Genomic DNA, 20633 nt, shown 5'->3' on the forward strand with positions numbered 1-20633 from the left:
ATTTTCAATTAAAAGTCATCAAAGAAGATAAGGAAGGACACTTCATATTCATCAAAGGAAAAATCCACCAAGATGAACTCTCAATCCTAAATATCTATGCCCCAAATACAAGGGCACCTACATACGTAAAAGAAACCTTCCTAAAGCTCAAAACACACATTGCACCTCACACAATAATAGTGAGAGATTTCAACACCCCACTCTCATCAATGGACAGATCATGGAAACAGAAATTAAACACAGACGTAGACAGACTAAGAGAAGTCATGAGCCAAATGGACTTAACAGATATTTATAGAACATTCTATCCTAAAGCAAAAGGATATACCTTCATCTCAGCTCCTCATGGGACTTTCTCCAAAATTGACCATATAGTTGGTCAAAAAATGGGCCTCAACAGGTACAGAAAGATAGAAATGATCCCATGCATGCTATCAGACCACCACGGCCTAAAACTGGTCTTGAATAACAATAAGGGAAGAATGCCCACATATACGTGGAAATTGAACAATGATCTACACAATGATAACCTGGTCAAGGAAGAAATAAAGAAAGAAATTAAAAACTTTTTAGAATTTAATGAAAATGAAGATACAACATACCCAAACTTATGGGACACAATGAAAGCTGTGCTAAGAGGAAAACTCATAGCGCTGTGTGCCTGCAGAAAGAAACAGGAAAGAGCATATGTCAGCAGCTTGACAGCACACCTAAAAGCTCTAGAGCAAAAAGAAGCAAATACACCCAGGAGGAGTAGAAGGCAGGAAATAATCAAACTCAGAGCTGAAATCAACCAAGTAGAAACAAAAAGGACCATAGAAAGAATCAACAGAACCAAAAGTTGGTTCTTTGAGAAAATCAACAAGATAATAAACCCTTAGCCAGACTAACGAGAGGACACAGAGAGTGTGTCCAAATTAACAAAATCAGAAATGAAAAGGGAGACATAACTACAGATTCAGAGGAAATTCAAAAAATCATCAGATCTTACTATAAAAGCCTATATTAAACAAAACTTGAAAATCTACAGGAAATGGACAATTTCCTAGACAAATATCAGGTCCCAATGTTAATCAGGAACAGATAAACCAGTTAAACAACCCCATAACTCCTAAGGAAATAGAAGCAGTCATTAAAAGTCTCCCAACCAAAAAGAGCCCAGGTGCAGACGGGTTTAGTGCAGAATTCTATCAAACCTTCATAGAAGACCTCATACCAATATTATCCAAACTATTCCATAAAATTGATACAGATGGATCACTCCCGAATTCCTTCTATGAAGCCACAATTACTCTTATACCTAAACCACACAAAGACCCAACAAAGAAAGAGAACTTCAGACCAATTTCCCTTATGAATATTGACGCAAAAATACTCAATAAAATTCTGGCAAACCGAAATCAAGAGCACATCAAAACAATCATCCACCATGATCAAGTAGGCTTCATCCCAGGCATGCACGGATGGTTTAATATACGGAAAACCATCAACGTGATCCATCATATAAACAAACTGAAAGAACAAAACCACATGATCATTTCATTAGATGCTGAGAAAGCATTTGACAAAATTCAACACCCCTTCATGATAAAAGTCCTGGAAAGAATAGGAATTCAAGGCCCATACCTGAACATAGTAAAAGCCATATACAGCAAACCAGTTGCTAACATTAAACTAAATGGAGAGAAACTTGAAGCAATCCCACTAAAATCAGGGACTAGACAAGGCTGCCCACTCTCTCCCTACTTATTCAATATAGATCTTGAAATTCTAGCCAGAGCAATCAGACAACAAAAGGAGATCAAGGGGATACAGATCAGAAAAGAAGAATTCAAAATATCACTATTTGCAGATGATATGATAGTTTATTTAAGTGATCCCAAAAGTTCCACCAGAGAACTACTAAAGCTGATAAACAACTTCAGCAAAGTGGCTGGGTATAAAATTAACTCAAATATATCAGTAGCCTTTCTGTACACAAAAGAGAAACAAGCCGAGAAAGAAATTAGGGAAACGACACCCTTCATAATAGACCCAAATAATATAAAGTACCTCGGTGTGACTTTAACCAAGCAAGTAAAAGATCTGTACAATAAGAACTTCAAGACACTGAAGAAAGAAATTGAACAAGACCTCAGAAGATGGAAAGATCTCCCATGCTCATGGATTGGCAGGATTAATATAGTAAAAATGGCCATTTTACCAAAAGCGATCTACAGATTCAATGCAATCCCCATCAAAATTCCAATCCAATTCTTCAAAGAGTTAGACAGAACAATTTGCAAATTCATCTGGAATAACAAAAAACCCAGGATAGCTAAAACTATCCTCAACAATAAAAGGACTTCAGGGGGAATCACTATCCCTGAACTCAAGCAGTATTACAGAGCAATAGTGATAAAAACTGCATGGTATTGGTACAGAGACAGACAGATAGACCAATGGAATAGAATTGAAGACCCAGAAATGAACCCACACACCTATGGTCACTTGAATTTCGACAAAGGAGCCAAAACCATCCAATGGAAAAATGATAGCATTTTCAGCAAATGGTGCTGGTTCAACTGGAGGTCAGCATGCAGAAGAATGCAGATCGATCCATGTTTATCACCCTGTACAAAGCTTAAGTCCAAGTGGATCAAGGACCTCCACATCAAACCTGATACACTCAAACTAATAGAAGAAAAACTAGGGAAGCATCTGGAACACATGGGCACTGGAAAAAATTTCCTGAACGAAACACCAATGGCTTATGCTCTAAGATCAAGAATCGACAAATGGGATCTCATAAAACTGCAAAGCTTCTGTAAGGCAAAGGACACTGTGGTTAGGACAAAACGGTAACCAACAGATTGGGAAAAGATCTTTACCAATCCTATAACAGATAGTGGCCTTATATCCAAAATATACAAAGAACTCAAGAGTTAGACTGCAGGGAGACAAATAACCCTATTAAAAAATGGGGTTCAGAGCCAAACAAAGAATTCACAGCTGAGGAATGCCGAATGGCTGAGAAACACCTAAAGAAATGTTCAACATCTTTAGTCATAATGGAAATGCAAATCAAAACATCCCTGAGATTTTACCTCACACCAGTGAGAATGGCTAAGATCAAAAACTCAGGTGACAGCAGATGCTGGCGAGGATGCGGAGAAAGAGGAACATTCCTCCATTGTTGGTGGGATTGCAGACTGGTACAACCATTCTGGAAATCAGTCTGGAGGTTCCTCAGAAAATTGGACATTGAACTGCCTGAGGATCCAGCTATACCTCTCTTGGGCATATACCCAAAAGATGCCCCAACATATAAATAAGACACGTGCTCCACTATGTTCATAGCAGCCTTATTTATAATAGCCAGAAGCTGGAAAGAACCCAGATGCCCTTCAACAGAGGAATGGATACAGAAAATGTGGGACATCTACACAATGGAATATTACTCAGCTATCAAAAACAACGGCTTTATGAAATTCGTAGGCAAATGGTTGGAACTGGAAAATATCATCCTGAGTGAGCTAACCCAATCACAGAAAGACATACATGGCATGCACTCACTGATAAGTGGCTATTAGCCCAAATGCTTAAATTACCCTAGATGCCTAGAACAAATGAAACTCAAGGCGGATGATCAAAATGTGAATGCTTCACTCCTTCTCTAAAAGGGGAACAAGAATACCCTTGGCAGGGAAGAGAGAGGCAAAGATTAAAACAGAGACTGAAGGAACTCCCATTCAGAGCCTGCCCCACATGTGGCCCATACATATACAGCCACCCAATTAGACAAGATGGATGAAGCAAAGAAGTGCAGACTGACAGGAGCCTGATGTAGATCGCTCCTGAGAGACACAGCCAGAATACAGCAAATACAGAGGCGAATGCCAGCAGCAAACCAGTGAACTGAGAATAGGACCCCCGTTGAAGGAATCAGAGAAAGAACTGGAAGACCTTGAAGGGGCTCGAGACCCCATATGTACAACAATGCCAAGCAACCAGAGCTTCCAGGGACTAAGCCACTACCTAAAGACTATACATGGACTAACCCTGGACTCTGACCTCATAGGTAGCAATGAATATCCTAGTAAGAGCACCATTGGAAGGGGAAGCCCTCGGTCCTGCTAAGACTGAACCCCCAGTGAACTAGACTGTTGGGGGGAGGGCGGCAATGGGGGGAGGGTTGGGAGGGGAACCCCCATAAGGAAGGGGAAGGGGGAGGGTTATGTTTGCACGGAAACCAAAGAATTATTATTAAGTATTAAATAAATTTAAAAAAAAAGAAAATGAAAAAAAAAGAAAGTCAATCTGTGAAGAAAGAAATTGAAGATTTAAGAAATCAGAAAACTACCCCATGTACATGGATTGAAAGTATTGATAGTAGAAAATTGAACACCTTGCCAAATTTTATATGAAGTTTCACTGCAATTCACAGCAAAATTTCAACTCAATTTTTCAAAAAGTTAGAAAGAGCAATGAATAAATTCATTTGGAACTTAAAAAATACAACAACAACAACAAAAATAAAAAACAGGACATGGAAAACTATCCGCCAACAGTAAAGGAACTGCTGGGTAAACAACCATTCTTTACCTAAAGCTGTATTACAGAGGAATAGTGATAAAATTGTAAGATGTTGGTACAGAGACAGGCAGATAGGTCAAAGGAATAGAACTGAAGACCCAGACATGAACCCATACAGCTACTGTTACTTGACTATTGACAAAGGATCTAAAACCACACAGTGGAAAAAGACAGCATATTCAACAAATCATGGTTGTTTCACCGGTGGTCTGCATGTAGAAGAGTGCAAATTAATCCATTTGTATTGCACTGTACAAAGGTCAAATCCAAGTTGATAAAGGAACTCTAAACAAAACCAGACACACACAAACTAATAGAATAAGAATGAAATAGCTTTGATCACATGGTCACTGAGGAAAATTTCATGAACAGAACACCATTGTCTTATGCTCTAAAATGAAGAATCAATAAATGGGACCTCATAAAACTCCAAAGCTTGTATATGGCCAAGGGCACTGTCATTTGGACATAACAGCAACCAACAGATTGGCAAAAGATATTTATCAGTCCTATATAAACTAGAGGGATATTATCTGATATATACAAATAACTCAAGTATTGATAATCCAGAGAATCAATAACCCTATTGAAAGTGTGGCAGAAATCTAAGCAAAGAATACTCAGTGTGAATTTTATTGAGTGGTTTTCACTGATATTCCTGAGGGAAATTGTTTTGAAGTTGTCTTTCTTTGTAGCATGTTTGTGTACTTTAGTTAAAAAGCACTATTGTGGATTCCTAGAATGAATTGGGAAGTTTAATTCTGTTGTGGAATAATTTGTAAAATATTGGTATTAAATCTTCAATGAAGGGCTGACACAATATTGTACCAAATCCTTCTGGAACTGGGCTTTTTCCACCTCCTCCTCCTGCTGCTGCTGCATTGGTCGTTGTTGTTGCTGTTGTTTGATACATTTATTGACCCTTATATTTAAAGGTAGTATGGGCATATTTAGATGGTTTACAGGGGGATATTCACAGGTAATAATTGGATTGAGAATGAACTCCCCAGTAGTAGAGCTACAGAAAAATCTGTAGCACCTAAAGCGATGTGCAAGCTCATAAGGACAAGAATACCAACCAATTAGATGCTCCAGAGCTTCAAAAATCTAAACCACTAACCAAAGAATACACATGGAGTCACCCATGTCTCAAGGACCATTATGTATCAGAGTATGGCTTTGTTAGGCATCAATGGGAGAAAATGTCCTCGGTCTTTTGAAGGCTAGATCATCCCAGGAAGGGGCATGACAATGCAGGAAGGGACAAGGGAGGGTGTATGTAGGGGAGCACTCTCATAAAAGCAGTGGGAGGGTGAATGAGATACCATATTTCTGGTAAAGGGATAAAACTTGAAATGTAGACAAATATGCAATAATAGTGGATGCAACTTAATATTTTGACCAGATGTAACAATGAAAGCCAGCTACCTATATCTAAAACAATGTATTGTACAGAAGACTTCTTCATTTATTGAGATTAAGTTTCTCAATCTTATAAAGGGAGTAAAAATATTGTGTAATAACAGAGCACTAAATTAAATTTCAATGTACTTATTTGCTTAATTACTGTACTTTCCGTTATTTATTGAGACAGGTACCACACTGTATCCCTGGCTCTCTTAGAACTTATTATGTAGATGTTACTAGTCTAAAAATTATAGGAATCCTTTTTTGAGTTTGAGGTTTAAAGTTGTAAATCAAATACTAGCTTGTAAATTTTAATTTAATAAACATTTTTTGAGTGTCAGGCTCAAAACCAGTATGGATTGCATTCGAGGTAGGTACCCTAACACTCAAGCATGCCCTCCCATACATTGACTAAGAAGCATTTGACTTCTTTTTGTCTTGCTGAGGATTTGATACTGGGCATTGCAAAGGATAGGTCTAGTCTTTGCTAGCATTTTTCATGGTAAATAATTGTGTTTCCTTTTTTTTTTAAAAAAGATTTATTTATTATATACAAATACACTGTAACTCTCTTCAGACATACCAGAAGAGGGCATCAGATTCCATTACAGATGGTTGTGAGCCACCATGTGGTTGCTGGGATTTGAACTCAGGACCTCTGCAAGAGCAGTGTGTGCTCTTAACCACTGAGCTATCTCTCCAGCCCCATAATTGTGTTTCCTTAATGCTCGCTGGCCAACGTAATTTCTAAGATAGATAATAAACAACAGGCTTGGTAGCTTTAAACATAAACCCAGGTTTTAAGAGGTTAACAGAGGAGGGATGCTGTGAGATCCAGGCTAGTAAACTCATCTATTTATTTTAGAGTATAAAAATTCTGTTTCAATAAAGAAAGGGAAAAAGAAAACGAAAAATTTACCATATAACTGAAAAAATTGCGCTCTTTTTAAAGAAATTTCACATATTGCTGTGGACTAGTGAAACTAAATGTAGTTTTGACTTTTAAAATTGGTATGCATTTTCCATGCAATTAATTTAAATTTCATAAAATTGATTATAAACGACCAATTGTGTTCTGGTCATAATAGAATTTGGCTGTAAACAAGTTCATATGGACCTGTTTACCATAAACAAAACAAAATGAAAAAGGCAGACATTATAATAGAAATATCACAACTTAGGGGGTATGTTACTGGACTTTGATCCCTGTTTCTATATAATTTTACAGGTACTGTAAAATACCTTCTGACTTGTGACTAATCAAAGCACAGGGATATTACTAAACCTGCAAGTTTCTAAAGAATGCTGCAATTTCGATACAGCACTGAGTTCTGACATGTGTTAGGCTCAACATGCACGTTTATTAGATGAGCAAGTTATAAACAATAGACAAATCTAGAGCTAATATTTCATATTAAAAAGTACTTCATTATAACAGTAATACCTTGTTAAAATCACACGAATGAATAATTTACAAGGTTTTTTCAGGTTTCTTTCAACAAGAAAAAAATACTTAAATGTCAATATTTTATTATAAGTAATAGTTGACTAGTCATCTAGAGTCAAAGCTCATTTCAGTAATCAGAAAATTTCTCTGCACTTAAGATTTCTCCTGAAATCTCAAGAAGATATTTTTATAGTAAACAGTTTTTCTCAGAGCAATTAATAAAATATTGTAGAAAAAAATCATAGAAAAGGACATCATGGTTCTTTCCAGCTTTATTAGTACCTCCCGTAGTCTTCTGCAATGACTCTCAAATATGGGTGAAGTAATGCAAAAAATCCTCAGTATAATAATGGATCATTTCTTCCTCTGATTAGAATGGGACTTGGAAACATAATAGAAATATTTATACCACAAAAAAAGGTTTAAAAAGATGCATTATTCCTTAAGTAAACATTATCAAATATTTACAATAACACATTTATCTCAACCTCCTCTAAATGCTTTTGAGTGGAATATATAGTAGTTGTCTCAACAATTGATGAGTCCAATTATTTTTACTTACGATTCATTATGAGTTGAAAAATACATTGGAGAAATGTTTATAAATACATTCTACAGTTAAAACATGCTTTATTTGCCTTTATAATCATTCAGTTGTGGTATTTTCACAATGGGTATAATTTCATTATCTGATACATAACTTTTAAAAACTTATTTTACATAGTAAAGGGAAAACTCTTCCAAGGTGATTGGAGTACGAACTACAGTATTCCAATCAAATTGGCCATGTTTCACAAAATTGGAAACAATTCTACCTCAATACCTCCATACCAAGCTATATCTCTTCTGGATATGTGAATATGAATATATACATATACATATGTATGTGAATATATGTTTATATTATGTTTGTATATATACATATATAATACATATACATACATATATATATACATATACATACATATATATATACATACATATATATATATATATATGTTTATTTATGATGGCCAGGAGCTGGAAACAACCCAGATGTCTCTCAGCTGATAAATGGACAAAGAAAATTTGGTCTATTTATAAAATGCAATAGTATAAAGTGTTTAGAAACAAAGATGTCATGAAATTCAAAAGCATATTGATGGACTAGGAAATATCCTTCTTAGTGCATGGTGTGTTCTTGCTTATAAGGGAATATTAGCCATAAAGGGCAGGATAACCACATTGCAATTACAGACTCAAAGAAGCCAAATAATAAGTCAGAGGAGCATGCTTGAATATTTAACAGAAGAGGAAATAAACTGAAATTGGGGGTGGAGGAGTAGGGGCAACTCAGTGGGAGAGGGTATGGGAAGGGTAACAGAATAGGTAGATCAGACGAAGGGAAAGAAGGGGAGAGAGAATAAAAATTGGCAATGGGCAAGGGTGGAGGGCAGTGTCTATGAAGTGTCACTAGCAGATTTCCTATCAGTGAGAGGTGTGGATCTTGACATGGCCACATCCTATAGCCAGACACGACTCCCACTTTAGGGATAAGGACACTTACCCACCTAGAAAAAAGTTACATCCTGAAAGTGTCTTACCTACATTGTATACAGAAACAGTGGTGGAGCAGAGACTGATGTAATGGCCAACCATTGACTAACCCAAATCAGACGCACCCCATGGGCAAGAATCAATTCCTGACATTATGATACTCTCTTATGTTTGCAGAGAGGATCATAGCTTAACTGTCTTCTGACAGGATCCGCCTAGCAGCTGATGGAAATAGTTACAGCAACTCACTCCCAACCATTAGCTACTCACCGAGTCTTGTACAAAAGTTTGAGGAGAGATTGATATACCTCAGTGGATAGAAACTCCACAGGAAGTTCAGCAGCATCAACATACCTCTACCTATGGGGACTCAAAAACGTAAACTCCAACTAAAGATCATACATGGACAGAACCTGGGCCACTGCCATAAATGTAGTAGACATGTATTTTGGTCTTTATTTGGGTCCCAAGTGAAGTGGAAAGTCTCCCTGATTCTGTAGAGTGCCTGTAGATCCTATACCTTTAAATAGGCTTCCTTGTCTGGTATCAGTGGTAGAGAATGTGTGCAATCATCTGGTGATTTGACATGTCAGGGTGGGGAGATAATAAGGTGGCTCTTTCTTCTCAGAAGTCGAGTGGAGCGAATGGGTAGAAGAGAGTGGGTAATGAGTAAAAACGCAGTGTGAGATGGGGACGAGGAAGAAGGGATTGATGTTGAAATTTTAATTGAATGATGGAATGAATATATGAATGACTACAAAAAGAAATAAATAACTAATGTAAAAAAATAAATTTCCCCACAAGGCAGGTCATTTCCTTTCATTAATGATGTTGTTTACAGTACCTCATGATGGTAGATTTCTAGTTTTAATGTTTGCTCTTCATTAACTAAAGCATCCAAATTACTGAACATGTCTATAGTGGGAAATAGTGAAAAATGCATGCAATATCCCAGGTTAGTGTTTGCTTTTTTCTGGCCCCATGTCTAGCACCTTATAGAGAACACAACCCTAGGGCTCTCTTGTTTCAGACGCTGTTCATATTTCTAGCCAGGCTTGGCATATTCTCTTGCCCAGAGCTCTTGAAATATCTTCCCTGAACTTGCTAAGTTCCCTTGGTAGGTCACTATCACAGCAGCCCCAAACATCTAAATTCTGCATGGCCCTTACCACCCTCTTCAAAACAGTTGGATTCCATACCCACGTAGGAAAACACTATACAAAATTAGTTTAGAAAGAACAGGTAACTCAACCATTGGCTGCAATTACAAACATCCTAAAAATTAAATCCTATGGTGACTCATCTAAGGCCTCCAGTTAGTGACATCTTTAACCCTAACCTCTCTCTCCATCCCAAAAGCATCAAATCCCATTTGTCCCACTCTCTTCTTCCCCATTTGACCTGAAAGTCCCCTCTGCTTACCCAGTGATTGGTACTCTTAAATCATTATTCATTAAGGAAAGGTACTTACCACACCTGTCTAACACAAAATATTTTCACAGTGCACATTTGTTTCCATTACAACAGCTTGAATCTTCTCTCTACATACAGAGGCCAGGCTGGTCAGATCATTGGCCTGGAATTCCTAAGAGTAGCCAAGACTTGGAAGCGAGAGTGTTCCTGTAGCTAGAAAATATATTTGACATTCAACAGAAAAAGTTCAACAGGGTGGGAAGTAGCAAGCTAAGTTCAATAAATAACATTGTGACAGTGATCTTGAGATATAGCATCATGGGTAAGGTAACCCAATCACAAAGACAAGAAAAGAAAAAAACTCAGTGATATGTTATTAGCCCAATATCTCAGACTCCCCAGGCTAGAATCCACAGACCACATTAAGATCAAGGAGAAGGAAGACCAAAGTGGAGATGCTGTAGTCCTCTTTAAGAGAGGAAATAAAAATATTCATAGGAAGTTATGTGGACATAGCGTTTGAAGAAGAGACTGAAGCAATGGCCATTCAGAGTCTGCCACATCTGGTGATCTGCCATACATATATTTTTGCCAAGAAACTTGTTTTAAAAGAATCATGCAATGTGAACCAATGAAATTTTACACAAAGTCCCTCACAAACTTACATCGCAGTCTTACAGATCTCTCATTTCTCAAGTGAGTACAATTTTGCTTTCATTGTATCTATCCATGTGAATTGTTTATTTCACCACTATGAAAATATTATTGCCCTAGAATACCCTGGTCAAATTCAACCTCGTTCACAAGGCCTTATCAGATATATATCCCTAAACAATGATTTCCATTACAATCTCTTCTTTAATGTTAATGTGCCATTTACAGTGACAATTTCTCAGATTCTTGTCTTACTCATTTAACTTAAATCACTAAAGGAAATAATTGATTCGTAAATATATCTTCAGGCATTTTACAATATTATACTATATTATGTAATGTCCATAATTCATACATACTATGTGATTTCCCAAACTACGTCCAACAAAAATGTATGTAAATGAAATTCATAATTAACCATTTGCCAGAATAAAATTTGTATTCTTTTTTTTTTGGTTCTTTTTTTCGGAGTTGGGGATCGAACCCAGGGCCTTGCGCTTCCTAGGCAAGCGCTCTACCACTGAGCTAAATCCCCAACCCCAAAATTTGTATTCTTTATACCTCCAATATTCTTGAGTATCAACTTCTGTTTATTTCTGTATCCTCTTATCTGTAATTAAAGAGATATGAAATGGTAACTTCAATAAGTGTGAATGAAATTACCTGATTTAGGAAAGTCATTTTTTAAAAAAAAAATCATTGTATAAAGATTGGTGCTATGGATATACCTATCTACTATCCAGTGATTTACACAAACACCTGCCACCGCAAAAACAGGACAAAAATTCATTTTTTTGTGTGAAAAAATAATGGAAACTGTTATTTACTACACACCTTCTATACATGGGTCAACTTGCTAAGTATGTTAAGCCAAGTGCTGTATTTCATTTAAAAAACAATTTTGAAAATAATTGTCTTCTCTTTTGAAGATGAAGAACTTCAATTCAAAGAGCTAAGGTAACATGGAGTTTTACATATCTATTCGGTGCTAGAATATGCATTCATATGCTTCAATGCTCATATACCTTCTTTATATTACTTCAGAATGTCATAAAATTTATTTAAATTTGCTGAGTTTTCTCAATTTATCCTGGTTAAAATTTTAATAAATATAGTTTAACCTCAAATTCATTTCATCAATGAGTTAAATGACTCCCCAAACTACATTCCTTATACAAAAACATATTGATAAAAATATCAAAGTACCAGAATTCTAGTAAAATATTCATTATTTGATATGAAAATTACTATCATCAATTCTTCCAAACAGAGCCAAATATTTTCTTCACACACACAAGAAAGAAAACTATTATGTAAACTGTAATGTTCAAGGAACTAATTCATGAAGAATTCTTGGTCCTCAGTCAGGCTGTTCTTTATGAACCTTGTGAAGAACACCCAATGTAACCAAAAATAAAATCATTTTCATGATCTTGACAGAATCTAGGCAAGAGCTATAATTGCAGCTGCCTAAGTGGCGATGCCCTTTGACGTTATTCCCAACAGTACTGAGACAGGCCCTGTAAGACTCTTACAACCAGAGCTCCTTGTTTACCTAACAGCATTGTTACCAGGAATTATTTCACTCAGCCAATGTTACCCAGGTTTGCCTATTGCAAGACCATTTTCCACTATTTACTGGAACCAAAATAGTTTTAGATTGAAACCTTGACCCTTTTTCCTATAGAAAAAAATTCAAAGATTAATTAGTCTCATCTTATGTGTCATTTCCTATTTTCCATTGGTCTAAAATTGTTTCGACCTCTTGTTTTCTTGTGTGAAAACATGCTAACAAATAATGTACACATTACTTAAAGATAAATCTATTGTTCTCTACCATTCATATAAGCAAGAAATTTAAAATATACTGAAAAGTACCTGAGAGACTATAATTTAATAATTTATGTTTAATCTTGTCATCATCTGAATCCAAGGAACAGATTTCAGAAAAGACTCCAAAGATGAAGATGGAAAGTGTTCTTTTTTTTTTTTTTCTGTTGCTCAGCTTCTGACTTCTGGTCTACAATGAATTACCTTGGTTATATATTTCAGATGTACTAGAAGTCAATCTGTCAAACATCTGAAGCCTATGGAGTAGAAGTTTTGCCAGCACATCGAGTATTGCATGGGTTGATTGGGGTTAGTGTCATTCAAAGGATTGCTGAAGAAATTCATCGTTTATCCTCATCTTCATGTTAGGAAGACCCATGTACTCACAGAGTTCCTGGAAGGACATCATACTAGATGATGTCAAGGTCTCTTCACTCAACTTTATACATGTGAGAATAATCCATGGAAGTGAATCTATTTGTGAAAGGTTAGCAAATGTCTTAGCAGTATTTCTTAAATTGTCGCTAAGCAATGGATTTTGTGATACTGTTCTATGAAATTACTTTCAAATGATTCTATGTATTCCTTTTCAGCATACCAGCTTTACAATAAAAAGTCAAAATATTTTTTCATAAGTCATTTGTTGGCCACAGCAGTCAACCATCACAAAGTTCTATGTTTGGCTCTGTGCAAACTCTATTTTCAGAAATTGTGTGCTCGTTCTTCAAAATCTAAACTTTACTGAATGACAAGTTTGTTTGGTGAGATGAGACTAGGTTTATTTCTGTTTTGTCATGAATAGTTACCTTTTGTCAAACTTCCACTTCTCCTTCCTCCTCCTCCTCCTCCTCTCTCTTCTCCTTCTCCTTCTCCTTCCACTTCTCCTTCTCCTTCTCCTTCTCCTTCCTCTTCCTCTTCCTCTTCCTCTTCCTCTTCCTCTTCCTCTTCCTCCTCTTCTTCTTCTTCTTCTTCTTCTTCTTCTTCTTCTTCTTCTTCTTCTTCTTCTTCTTCTTCTTCTTCCTCCTCTTCCTCTTCCTCTTCCTCCTCTTCTTCCTCTTCTTCTTTGTTTTCATTAATTCCAGATTCTTAGTTTGGGTATGAATCTCACTCCCCTTCATCAAGGATTTCATTTTTAATAGCCTTGTTCTTCCCTCTGTTACCCTAGAATCCATCATTAAAACATCTCTTGACTGTAGCTGTCATCCAAGAGAAGCATATGTGAAAACTGATTGCTGTCTTCCACTAAATCAATTCCTTGAGGAATAGCAAGGTGGCCTTGAATCCATTCTGCCATACAGCCAACAATCACTTCAGTCATTGTACTGAACTTTTTTAAATCTCAGACTCCTGTGGAATTTTTCACAGTCATTCCAAGGGTGAGATGATTCCCCTTGGTGACACCTTCATTAATTTGAGACCACACTCCATGAAGAAGCCAATAGGTACTTTAACACTGTCATCTCTTGGTCTGATTGGGAGCAAAATGAGCATCTCCATGCAGAGAACTCCATGTGTCCCATTTAGGTGAGTATGATATGCCACAAATTATGATGCAATCAAGCAAAGTTGTGTATCATTTCTGTGACATCCTTTCTGAAAATTAAGGATCAATAACTTGAAAATTAATTCTCCAAATTGGGAGAATTTTGAGTTGATTATAGCAACCAAAGTTGAATAAATGTGAGTGATGACTGGAGAAACACTCTAAACCTGCCGATCAGATATGGACTGAAAGCCTCTCCTTCAGTCTATATTCTCTTGAAGGGGCTTTGGATAATCATATTTACACTTGGAGTGAATACCTTTGTGATGAGATCACTGATTGACTTTTTTCAGAGCCTTCAAATTCATCCTCTGGTACATTAAGCTGTTTTTATCTGTAATTTGTTCTTGGATCATGCTCAGCCCTGCAGGAGGAATATGTGCTCCTCCAGTGTGGGTAAGGAGAAGATCCAAATCTATATCATACTCCTCCAACTCCTCCTCCTCCTCCTCCTCCTCCTCCTCTTCCTCCTCCTCCTCCTCCTTTTCCTCCTCCTCTTCGTCTTCCTCTTCTTCTTCCTCTTATTGCTCTTCTTCCTTGTCTCTCATCTTTCTCTTCCTCTTCATCAATGTAGATGCTTCCTTATTGGAACTCTCAGATAGTCTGCTACTTAGGCTTTTTGTATCTAGACACAGGGATTTCTTGCATGGTTTCTAATGATCTACATCTCTATCTCTTCTCTGCACTTTTGCTTGGTCCCTATTTCATGATTTCATGCTTTCATTGTAAGAGTATTCTCACTCAGAAAGATCGAATTCTGTACAACAGCTTTAAGCAGAGAAGACTCTGTATTGAGGGAGGGATAGGTTTTCTGTTCTTGTCTTTCATATCTCTCTTCTGAGGAGGAGCTCCTGTGGTTTGAATTGTGGCCCTCACTTCTGTCATGAACAGAGGAATGTTTCATAACTGCCACATTCTTTTGCATTTTCTGATGTCAGTTGAACCAATAAAGGAGATACTACAGGTTCTTTCAAGTGTCAGATACTCAATAGTCTGAATTTATTGACAGATTTCTTTTTCTGTCTTCACACGTCACCCACAGCTATACAGAGGAAGTTCCAATGGTGGTGTTCTATACCCAGAATCCTGCCATGTCCCCAAAATATTGACAGTGTAAAAACAGTTATCCTTGGCAGAATGTAAATAACTTAGTGAAATTAAAAAATCTAGATATAGTATTATATAATGATTATCAAACTGGGACATTAACTTAGCAGGTACCCTGAGGTCCGAGATGAAATCCCAAGTATACCAATATGAAAACCATATCACTGTTATAATGAAAATATATTTTTCACATATGTGTAGTGAATTTGTTTTGAGATTTTTTCAACAAACAGGAAACACAATAACTATTGACTTTCAATAATGTTTGTTACTGGTAGTGAAAATTCACCTAACTGGTATTTCTTTGACATCATTAAAACATTACACATGATATACATGGAACCTAAAAAGTTAGACTCCAGAGAGCCTAGTAACCTTATTAAAAATGGATATGGTAGTTAACATTAAACTAAATGGAGAGAAACTTGATGCAATCCCACTAAAATCAGGGACTAGACAAGGGTGCCCACTCTCGCCTACTTATTCAATATAGTTCCTGAAGTTCTAGCCAGAGCAATCAGACAACAAAAGGAGATCAAGGGGATACAGTTTGGAAGAGAAGAAGTCAAAATATCACTATTCACAGATGATATGATAGTATATTTAAGCGATCCTGAGAGTTCTACGAGAGAACTACTAAACCTGATAAACAACTTCAGCAAAGTGGCTGGGTATAAAATTAACTCAAATGGATCAGTAGCCTTCCTCTACACAAAAGAGAAACAAGCTGAGAAAGAAATTAGGGTAACAACACCCTTCATAACTGCCCCAATTAATATAAAATACCTCGGTGTGACTTTAATCAAGCAAGTAAAAGATCTGTATGATAAGAACTTCAAGCCCCTGAAGAAAGAAATTGAAAAAGACTTCAGAAGATGGAAAGATCTCCCATGCTCATGGATCGGAAGGATTACTATAGTAAAAATGGCCATTTTACCAAAAGCGATCTACAGATTCAATGCAATCCCCATCACAGTACCAATCCATTTCTTCAAAGAGTTAGACAGAACAATTTGCAAATTCATCTGGAATAACAAAAAACCCAGGATAGCTAAAACTGTCCTCAACAATAAAAGGACTTCAGGGGGAATCACTATCCTTGAACTCAAGCAGCATTAGAGAGCAATAGTAATAAAAACTGCATGGTATTGATACAGAGACAGACAGACAGACCAATGGAACAGAATTGAAGACCCAGAAATGAACTCACACACCTATGGTCACTTGATTTTTGACAAAGGAGCCAAAACCATCCAATGGAAAAAAGGTAGCATTTTCAGCAAATGGTGCTGGTTCAACTGGAGGTCAACATGTAGAAGAATGCAGATCGATCCATGGTTATCACTCTGTAAAAGCTTAAGTCCAAGTGGATCAAGGACCTCCTCATCAAACCAGATACACTCAAACTAATAGAAGAAAACATGGGGAAGCAACTTGAACACATGGGCACTAGAGAAAATTTCCTGAACAAAACACCAATGGCCTATGTTCTAAGATCAAGAATCGACAAATGGGATCTCAAAAAACTGCAAAGCTTCTGTAAGGCAAAGGACACTGTTGTTAGGACAAAATAGCAACCAACAGATTGAGAAAAGATCTTTACCAATCCTACAACAGATAGAGGGCTTATATCCAAAATATACAAAGAACTCAAGAAGTTAGACCACAGGGAGACAAGTAACCCTATTAAAAAATGGGGTTCAGAGCTAAACAAAGAATTCACAACTGAGAAATGCCAAATGGCTGGGAAACACCTAAAGAAATGTTCAACATCTTCAGTCATAAGGGAAATGCAAATCAAAACAACGCTGAGATTTTACCTCACACCAGTGAGAATGGCTAAGATCAAAAACTCAGGTGACATCAGATACTGCCAAGGATGTGAAAAAACAGGAACACTCCTCCATTGTTGGTGGGATTGCAGACTGGTACAACCATTCTGGAAATCACTCTGGAGGTTCCTCAGAAAATTGGACATTGAACTGCCTGAGGATCCAGCTATACCTCTCTTGGGCATATACCCAAAAGATGCCCCAACATATAACAAAGACACATGCTCCACTATGTTCATAGCAGCCTTATTTATAATAGCCAGAAGCTGGAAAGAACCCAGATGCCCTTCAATAGAGGAACGGATACAGAAAATATGGTACATCTACACAATGGACTATTACTCTGCTGTCAAAAACAATGATTTTATGAAATTCATAGGCAAATGGTTGGAACTGGAAAATACCATCCTGCTTGAGGAAACCCAATCACAGAAAAACACACATGGTATGCACTCATTGATAAGTGCATTAGCCCAAATGCTTGAATTCCCCTAGATGCACACAACACATGAAACTCAAGACGAATGATCAAAATGCCAATGCTTCACTCCTTCTTTAAAAGTAGGAACAAGATAACCCTTGGCTGGGAATAGGGAGGCAAAGATTAAAACAGAGGCAGAAGGAACACCCATTCAGAGCCTGCCCCACATGTGGCCCATACATGTACAGCCACCCAATTAGACAAGATGGATGAAGCAAAGAAGTGAAGGCTGACAGGAACCGGATGTAGATCTCTCCTGAGAGAAACAGCCAGAATATAGCAAATACATGGGAGTATGCCAGCAACAAGCCACTGAACTGAGTTCGGGACCCCTGTTGAAGGAATCAGAAAAAGGACTGGAAGAGCTTGGAGGGGCTTTAGACACCATAAGAACAACAATGCCAAGCAACCAGAGCTTCCAGGGACTAAGCCATTACCCAAAGACTATACATGGACTGACCCTGGACTCTAACCTCATAGAGAGCAATGAATAGCCTAGTAAGAGCACCAGTGGAAGGGGAAGCCCTTGGTCCTGAGAAGACTGAACCCCCCAGTGAATGTGACTGTTGGGGGGAGGGTGGTGTTGGGGGGAGGATGGGGAGGGGAATACCCATATACAAGGGGAGGGGGAGTGGTCAGGGTAATGTTGGCCCAGAAACCGGGAAAGGGAATAACATTCGAAATGTAAATAATAAATACTCAAGTTAATAAAAAAAAAAGAAATACTCAAGTTAATAAAAAAAAAGAAAGAAAGAAAGAAAAGAAGAGCATTTTTCTATCCTTAGGAGCTTCTAGTTAGAATAATGCTTCAGATCATGAGATGGCTTTTAGGCAGCAGTGGGTCTGAAGAGGTCAATGGTGTTTTCCAGTGCTGATTGGATTTGAACACGAAGATGGAGTATCCACCACTTGCTTTTCTATTGTACTAACATGACTCTATTTGGCACTACATTAAGAATTTTCCTAATACTTTAGGCAGTTTAAGGACAGGAGCAGATTGTGCTCTCTTTTGGAGGTACATGGATCCTTATCAAAGTTGGGGACTTATAATTTTTTTGTACTTCACTGAGATGCTTGTATTTATTTTTTTGTGTTGTGGTATTAGCTATCATGATTGTATTGGGTTTTTTCCTAAGTCTTCATGGAAAACTATACATACAGTGTCAATGGTGGCTTGAAGTAGGGGATTCAGGAGAAGATAGCCAGAGTCTAAAACTGCTTAGGGTGTTTCTATCAACCTGATCTGTTGGATCCTAATGGAGAAGACTCAGCTAAAGAAGAAGCTATATAGGCTGATGCATTAGAGTTAAAAAATTACAGAGGATTGGGACCCTCTGAAAGGGCACATGAAATTAATCTGGCAGTCAGCTTCTACGGAGATTCTGTTTCTAATAACATTCACATTTAACCAATGGAAAAGACTCTGTTGAAGAAATATTTGGACACTCCTAAAGAGGATAATAAATAATTCAAAAGTATTCCATCTTGCTTCACCGGGATTTTGGAACTTTAAAACAAACTCTAATGGCCTGTAGTGAACGTCATACGCATAGCATTATGTAGAGGTAGACAGCCAAATCAGGCTAATTTGTATAACAATTTGCCAATTGTACTTTGTTTTTTCATCCACAATTCTCTGCTTTCACTAATAACCTTAGTAAGTCACAAACCCATCCAGCCATCCACCTAACATGATTGTTTATCTGACTTTCCAGACACAAGTATTCTAGCAAATTACCTACATTTGTAAAACGTAATTATCGGCAATCATGTTGCTGTTCGACTTGAAGGTACAGTTAAATATTAGAGTTAAAAGAACAATGTGTCACAAACCTACATGTCCTCATAAGTGGGTGCTATTCTCAGAACTCTGAGTGAGTCATGGCATTTTTTACTTCTTGTAATACACAGAGGATTGATCCTTTCAGACTTTTCTTGGTTCTTACAGATAATAGTTTAAGATGCACTTTGTCTGCCCTGTTTTCTGTGAGTGTTGCTGGAGAGTTTTTCTTTACTAGAGGATATATTCTGGAATGGAAAACATGACCATGGATATGGAAAGGACACTTTAGTGGTGGGGCTACAGAGTCAGAGTATTGATTCTTCCTAAGCAGAGTATGTTCTGATTTTACCCACAATAAGCATACTCTGCACTGCACTTCGACTTTCCTAGGGATGGATAGAAAACTTGTCAACCACTTCAGAAATATCTGGTGACCCGTCCAGCAGGTCCAGTTATTCAGGGTCCCGAAGAGGCCTTCTACCTGTGTATCAAATGGGGGTGAAGAGAAGAAGGAGACCAAGCAAAAGTTCTATTGTCAAGGTCTCATTTATTGGGGCGAACGTTAGAGCTTGTAAGGCTTTCAGGTAGGGGGAGTGTCCTTAGTGAAACACAAAGGATGGAGGGAGAAGGGCATCCCAGCACCAAGAGCAGAAGATGAAGAGGTCATGCGATAGAGACGCCGGAGACATCTGGTGTTTGCTCAGACTGAAACATCCTGTGAATGTTATCTTCCTGTGCCGTAAATTCATGGGAGAGGCTTTTGTCCAACACTCTCAAGACTTATGACAGTCATTTCAAGGTTGAACATCTGTGGCCATGCAGCCAAGAATCATGTAGACACTTTGAGCCACAAAGCAGCCAGGCCCAAATCCAATACGGCTCCCTACAATCTGGTGTGCTTAGTCTAATTTTAATGTGAGTTCTGTAGGTAGATTCAGTCACATGTATACATTGGCTAATGGTGTGGATTTAGTTTCCCTACTTTACTCACTATCTGAAAACAGTGCTTTTACTCAGAAACGTGT

The 20633-nt window shown here is 37.5% G+C and overlaps 1 pseudogene; it reads right to left on the minus strand.

Annotated features, from left to right (window-relative positions):
* Nucleotides 1–13144: 13144 nt before the first annotated feature.
* Nucleotides 13145–15330, minus strand: LOC134481041 (pre-mRNA-splicing factor CWC22 homolog; annotated as a pseudogene).
* Between the last annotated feature and the right edge of the window lie 5303 nt (nucleotides 15331–20633).

Source organism: Rattus norvegicus, chromosome 11 (assembly GCF_036323735.1).
Source record: "Rattus norvegicus strain BN/NHsdMcwi chromosome 11, GRCr8, whole genome shotgun sequence".
Classification (NCBI taxonomy): domain Eukaryota; kingdom Metazoa; phylum Chordata; class Mammalia; order Rodentia; family Muridae; genus Rattus; species Rattus norvegicus.